General features: G+C 44.6%; 1 protein-coding gene across 3 annotated transcripts in view; it reads left to right on the top strand.

The window, feature by feature from the left end:
- The first annotated feature begins 1046 nt into the window (after nt 1-1046).
- LOC142504016 (putative ferric-chelate reductase 1) overlaps nt 1047-7688 on the top strand; it is a 56653-nt gene continuing 50011 nt past the window's right edge. For 2 of the 3 annotated variants that reach the window (XM_075617111.1, XM_075617113.1), the window contains exon 1: nt 1047-1204. The gene's annotated coding sequence lies outside the window, so the exon portion shown is untranslated. Of the gene's footprint in view, nt 1302-7688 lie in introns of all 3 variants that reach the window. The other variant, XM_075617112.1, reaches the window with a different exon arrangement.

Below are 7688 nucleotides of genomic sequence, written 5' to 3'. Positions count from 1 at the left end.
CTTTATTTTTGTTAATTAAATCTTGACACAGTGTAATGTGTCATGTGTTGTTGTTCATCTGAGGTTGTATTTACCTAATTTTAAGACCTGCTAAGGAACAGATGACTGTTATTATGTCCTGATATGTAAAACCATGGAATTCAAAGAGGGTGTACTTCTTTTTCACACCACTGTATATCTCTGTGTGTATGTATATCTCTGTATGTGTATATATCTGTGTATGTGTATATATATATATATATATATATATATATATATATATATCTGTGTGTACGTATGCACAGTACATTATCAGACCCCACACTGAGCTGCAGGAGATGATGGTAACTAAAGTCTCACATCACCTGAAGCTAAAAATAGTTGGAAGGTACTCACGCCTCTCCCTGTACATATTGCTGAGTCACTCTCCTCCTCCTCCTCCTCACAGAGAGCGCTCTCCTCCTGCTCACTCAGAGCGCTCTCCTCCTGCTCGCACAGAGCGCTCTCCTCCTCACGCAGAGTACTCTCCTCACCCACAGCTGAGACCTGCCCTGTATGAGGGACCCTGATTCCCTTTAATTGCTACTAAAGTCCGAGCATCGACGCATCGCAAATTCCAGCGTAAAAATCAAATCATGCAGCAGGTTTTTATTGTGAGAAAAGTGTGTGTCACCGCTCACTACTGCCTAATCTCATCCTACATAGTAACAGGGTCTGGCCCCAGAACCCACCAGAACCATTCATACACTGCTTCCACTGCAGCCAGGGATTCTGGGTAATGACATGCAAATGAGCACTCAGAGAGTGTCACTCTGTACTTCTTATCCATTATAAGACCGACCCCTTCAATCTTATAGCTGCCGCATTACGCAGCTTTTTCAGCACAGCTTGGGTAAAAGAAGTGCAGAGCCAGTAACCTACTCACAGACAGCTTTTTCTACTTGTTGGGTCTCATCAGCTTTGTGGCTGGACATGCAATGTGAAGCTGGTAGTGTGAGACACACACCTCTTTTGTGTTTAGTTTGAGTATTAGACCTGAGTTAGGAGCCTGTTTCTCCTCCCCTGGAGTTGAGGTATCAGGTGTCTGGGAGGAGTGCTGAGCCTGTCAGTGATTCTCATTGCACAACTCGCCTGTCCTTAGCAATGCACTGAACTGAATCTCGCTCCAGCTCACGGCTCCTCTCCCCTGAAGCAGGAAGGCTGGAGACCAGACAGTCCTACACAGGTGTGTTACATGTATTTCATTGGGGTCTTTTACCAAGTTCTCCATATCGCAGCAGGAGAGATCCAGCATCAGCGTTATTAAACAATCTCCCTTCAAAGTAAGAGACCTTTTTTGTGCAGGTATAACTCTGGTGCCTCCCACTTACTGTATATGTATTCTGGAGCTCGCCACTTATATGTATTCTGGTGCCCACCACTTATATGTATTCTGGTGCCCGCCACTTATATGTATTCTGGTGCCCGCCACTTATATGTATTCTGGTGCCCGCCACTTATATGTATTCTGGTGCCCGCCACTTATATGTATTCTGGTGCCCGCCACTTATATGTATTCTGGTGCCCGCCACTTATATGTATTCTGGTGCCCGCCACTTATATGTATTCTGGTGCCCGCCACTTATATGTATTCTGGTGCCCGCCACTTATATGTATTCTGGTGCCCGCCACTTATATGTATTCTGGTGCCAGCCATTTATATGTATTCTGGTGCCCGCCACTTATATGTATTCTGGTGCCTGCCACTTATTGTATTCTGGTGCCCGTCACAGGCATGTATTCTGGAGCCCGTCACTTATATGTATTCTGGTGCCCGCCACTTACTGCACCGACACACTTAATTCGAGCAAATACCCAGTATGTACCTGGCAGATACCTGGAATGCGCCGCTCCTCACCTCTGACAAGCCCCGTTGCGTTTGCCTTCCCAGCCTGGGTTCATGCCTGGCTGACGGGCGGCTGATCTGTTAAATGATAATGATTAGGATTTAATAGGTTGCAATGCTTCGCGTGTCTACCAGATGGCATAAATTCATGAATTGTAATGCAGTATATATATATATACTGTGCAGTATTGCAGCCAGGGGGAATAAAATGCTTCAATCCCTGCATGGAAAATACCTCAATGCACTCGGGCAGAAAACAGTCACAAACCTCAATACACCCGGGTATACCCGAATTCGTGGGACTAGCCGAGCTCGAATAAAGTGTGTCGCCAGTGTATATGTATTCTGGTGCCCGCCATTTATATGTATTCTGGTGTCCGCCATTTATATGTATTCTGGTGCCCGTCACAGGCATGTATTCTGGTGCCCATCACTTACATGTATTCTGGTGCCCGCCACTTATATGTATTCTGGTGCCCACCACTTATATGTATTCTGGTGCCTGACATTTATATGTATTCTGGAGCCCGCCGTTTATATGTATTCTGGTGCCCGCCGTTTATATGTATTCTGGTGCCACCGTTTATATGTATTCTGGAGCCCGCCACTTATATGTATTCTGGAGCCCACCATTTATATGTATTCTGGAGCCCGCCACTTATATGTATTCTGGTGCCCGCCATGTATATGTATTCTGATGCCTAACATTTATATGTATTCTGGAGCCCGCCACTTATATGTATTCTGGTGCCCGTCACTTATATGTATTCTGGTGCCCGCCACTTATATGTATTCTGGTGCCAGCCACTTATATGTATTCTGGTGCCAGCCACTTATATGTATTCTGGTGCCTGTCACTTATATGTATTCTAGTGCCCGTCACTTATATGTATTCTGGTGCCCGCCATTTATATGTATTCTGGTGCCAGCAATTTATATGTATTCTGGTGCCAGCCATTTATATGTATTCTGGTGCCCGCCACTTATATATATTCTGGTACCAGCTATTTATATGTATTCTGGTGCCCGCCAGTTATATGTATTCTGGTGCCCGTCACTTATATGTATTCTGGTGCCCGCCACTTATATGTATTCTGGAGCCCGACATTTATATGTATTCTGGTACGAGCTATTTATATGTATTCTGGTGCCAGCCACTTATATGTATTCTGGTGCCCACCACTTATATGTATTCTGGTGCCAGCCATTTATATGTATTCTGGTGCCAGCCATTTATATGTATTCTGGTGCCAGCCATTTATATGTATTCTGGTGCCAGCCATTTATATGTATTCTGGTGCCCGTCACAGGCATGTATTCTGGTGCCCATCACTTATATGTATTCTGGTGCCCGTCACTTATATGTTTTCTGGTGCCCGACATTTATATGTATTCTGGAGCCCGCCACTTATATGTATTCTGGTGCCCGTCACTTATATGTATTCTGGTGCCCGCCATTTATATGTATTCTGGAGCCCGTCACTTATATGTATTCTGGTGCCCGCCATTTATATGTATTCTTGTGCCCGTTACTTATATGTAATCTGGTGCCCGCCACTTATATGTATTCTGGAGCCCGCCGTTTATACGTATTCTGGAGCCCACCACTTATATGTATTCTGGAGCCCGCCACTTATATGTATTCTGGTGCCCGTCACTTATATGTATTCTGGTGCCCGTCACTTATATGTATTCTGGTGCCCGCCACTTATATGTATTCTGGTGCCCGCCACTTATATGTATTCTGGAGCCCGCCGTTTATATGTATTCTGGAGCCCGCCACTTATATGTATTCTGGAGCCCGCCACTTATATGTATTCTGGTGCCCGCCACTTATATGTATTCTGGTGCCCGTCACTTATATGTATTCTGGTGCCCGCCACTTATATGTATTCTGGTGCCCACCACTTATATGTATTCTGGTGCCCGCCACTTATATGTATTCTGGTGCCCGCCACTTATATGTATTCTGGTGCCAGCCACTTATATGTATTCTGGTGCCCACCACTTATATGTATTCTGGTGCCCGCCACTTATATGTATTCTGGTGCCCGCCACTTATATGTATTCTGGTGCCCGCCACTTATATGTATTCTGGTGCCCGCCACTTAAATGTATTCTGGTGCCCGCCACTTATATGTATTCTGGTGCCCGCCACTTATATGTATTCTGGTGCCCGCCACTTATATGTATTCTGGTGCCTGTCACTTATATGTATTCTGGTGCCCGTCACTTATATGTATTCTGGTGCCCGCCATTTATATGTATTCTGGTGCCAGCAATTTATATGTATTCTGGTGCCAGCCATTTATATGTATTCTGGTGCCCGCCACTTATATATATTCTGGTACCAGCTATTTATATGTATTCTGGTGCCCGCCAGTTATATGTATTCTGGTGCCCGTCACTTATATGTATTCTGGTGCCCGCCACTTATATGTATTCTGGAGCCCGCCATTTATATGTATTCTGGTACCAGCTATTTATATGTATTCTGGTGCCAGCACTTATATGTATTCTGGTGCCCACCACTTATATGTATTCTGGAGCCCGCCGTTTATATGTATTCTCGAGCCCGCCACTTATATGTATTCTGGAGCCCGCCACTTATATGTATTCTGGTGCCCGTCACTTATATGTATTCTGGTGCCCGTCACTTATATGTATTCTGGTGCCCGCCACTTATATGTATTCTGGTGCCCGCCACTTATATGTATTCTGGTGCCCGCCACTTATATGTATTCTGGAGCCCGCCGTTTATATGTATTCTGGAGCCCGCCACTTATATGTATTCTGGAGCCCGCCACTTATATGTATTCTGGAGCCCGCCACTTATATGTATTCTGGTGCCCGCCACTTATATGTATTCTGGTGCCCGCCACTTATATGTATTCTGGTGCCCGTCACTTATATGTATTTTGGTGCCCGCCACTTATATGTATTCTGGTGCCCACCACTTATATGTATTCTGGTGCCCGCCACTTATATGTATTCTGGTGCCCGCCACTTATATGTATTCTGGTGTCCGCCACTTATATGTATTCTGGTGTCCGCCACTTATATGTATTCTGGTGCCAGCCACTTCTTTGTATTCTGGTGCCTGTCACTTATATGTATTCTGGTGCCCGTCACTTATATGTATTCTGGTGCCCGCCATTTATATGTATTCTGGTGCCAGCAATTTATATGTATTCTGGTGTCAGCCATTTATATGTATTCTGGTGCCCGCCACTTATATATATTCTGGTACCAGCTATTTATATGTATTCTGGTGCCCGCCAGTTATATGTATTCTGGTGCCCGTCACTTATATGTATTCTGGTGCCCGCCACTTATATGTATTCTGGAGCCCGCCATTTATATGTATTCTGGTACCAGCTATTTATATGTATTCTGGTGCCAGCACTTATATGTATTGTGGTGCCCACCACTTATATGTATTCTGGTGCCAGCCATTTATATGTATTCTGGTGCCCGTCACAGGCATGTATTCTGGTGCCCATCACTTACATGTATTCTGGTGCCCGTCACTTATATGTTTTCTGGTGCCCGACATTTATATGTATTCTGGAGCCCGCCACTTATATGTATTCTGGTGCCCGTCACTTATATGTATTCTGGTGCCCGCCATTTATATGTATTCTGGAGCCCGTCACTTATATGTATTCTGGTGCCCGCCATTTATATGTATTCTTGTGCCCGTTACTTATATGTAATCTGGTGCCCGCCTCTTATATGTATTCTGGTGCCCGCCACTTATATGTATTCTGGTGCCCGCCACTTATATGTATTCTGGAGCCCGCCATTTATATGTATTCTGGTGCCACCGTTTATATGTATTCTGGAGCCCGCCACTTATATGTATTCTGGAGCCCGCCACTTATATGTATTCTGGAGCCCGCCATTTATATGTATTCTGGTACCAGCTATTTATATGTATTCTGGTGCCAGCACTTATATGTATTCTGGTGCCCACCACTTATATGTATTCTGGTGCCAGCCATTTATATGTATTCTGGTGCCCGTCACAGGCATGTATTCTGGTGCCCATCACTTACATGTATTCTGGTGCCCGTCACTTATATGTTTTCTGGTGCCCGACATTTATATGTATTCTGGAGCCCGCCACTTATATGTATTCTGGTGCCCGTCACTTATATGTATTCTGGTGCCCGCCATTTATATGTATTCTGGAGCCCGTCACTTATATGTATTCTGGTGCCCGCCATTTATATGTATTCTTGTGCCCGTTACTTATATGTAATCTGGTGCCCGCCTCTTATATGTATTCTGGTGCCCGCCACTTATATGTATTCTGGTGCCCGCCACTTATATGTATTCTGGAGCCCGCCATTTATATGTATTCTGGTGCCACCGTTTATATGTATTCTGGAGCCCGCCACTTATATGTATTCTGGAGCCCGCCACTTATATGTATTCTGGTGCCCGTCACTTATATGTATTCTGGTGCCCGTCACTTATATGTATTCTGGTGCCCGTCACTTATATGTATTCTGGTGCCCGCCACTTATATGTATTCTGGTGCCCGCCACTTATATGTATTCTGGTGCCCGCCACTTATATGTATTCTGGTGTCCGCCACTTATATGTATTCTGGTGCCCGCCACTTATATGTATTCTGGAGCCCGTCACTTATATGTATTCTAGTGCCAGCAATTTATATGTATTCTGGTGCCCGCCATTTATATGTATTCTAGTGCCAGCAATTTATATGTATTCTGGTGCCCGCCATTTATATGTATTCTGGTGCCCGTCACTTATATGTATTCTGGTGCCCGCCACTTATATGTATTCTGGTGCCCGTCACTTATATGTATTCTGGTGCCCGCCACTTATATGTATTCTGGTGCCCGTCACTTATATGTATTCTGGTGCCCGCCATTTATATGTATTCTGGAGCCCGTCACTTATATGTATTCTGGTGCCCACCATTTATATGTATTCTGGTGCCCGTTACTTATATAATCTGGTGCCCGCCACTTATATGTATTCTGGAGCCCGCCATTTATATGTATTCTGGTGCCAGCTATTTATATGTATTCTGGTGCCAGCCACTTATATGTATTCTGGTGCCCGCCACTTATATGTATTCTGGAGCCCGCCGTTTATATGTATTCTGGTGCCCGCCATTTATATGTATTCTGGTGCCACTGTTTATATGTATTCTGGAGCCTGCCACTTATATGTATTCTGGTGCCCGCCACTTATATGTATTCTGGTGCCCGCCACTTATATGTATTCTGGTGCCCGTCACTTATATGTATTCTGGTGCCCGCCATTTATATGTATTCTGGTGCCCGCCACTTATATGTATTCTGATGTCTGCCACTTATATGTATTCTGGTGCCCGCCACTTATATGTATTCTGGAGCCCGTCACTTATATGTATTCTGGTGCCAGCCACTTATATGTATTCTGGTGCCAGCCATTTATATGTATTCTGGTGCCTGCCACTTATATGTATTTCGGTGCTCGCCATTTATATGTATTCTGGAGCCCGTCACTTATATGTATTCTGGTGCCCGCCATTTATATGTATTCTGGTACCCGCCATGTTTCTGGTGCCCGCCATTTATATGTATTCTGGTGCTCGCCACTTATACAGTATTTATTGTGGTGCCAGAATACCTATAAGTAGCGGGCACCACAATAAATACTGTGTAAGTGGTGGGCACCAGAATACATATAAATGGCGGGCGCCAGAATACATATGTATTCTGGTACCCATCATTCATATGGGCTTTTGGTGCCCGTCACTTATACAGTATGTATTCTGATGCCCGTCACTTATATGTATTCTGGT

Source organism: Ascaphus truei, chromosome 10 (genome assembly GCF_040206685.1).
Source record: "Ascaphus truei isolate aAscTru1 chromosome 10, aAscTru1.hap1, whole genome shotgun sequence".
Taxonomy (NCBI): domain Eukaryota; kingdom Metazoa; phylum Chordata; class Amphibia; order Anura; family Ascaphidae; genus Ascaphus; species Ascaphus truei.
Note: the sequence above shows the minus strand (reverse complement) of the source record. Positions and strands in the feature narration are given on the sequence as shown.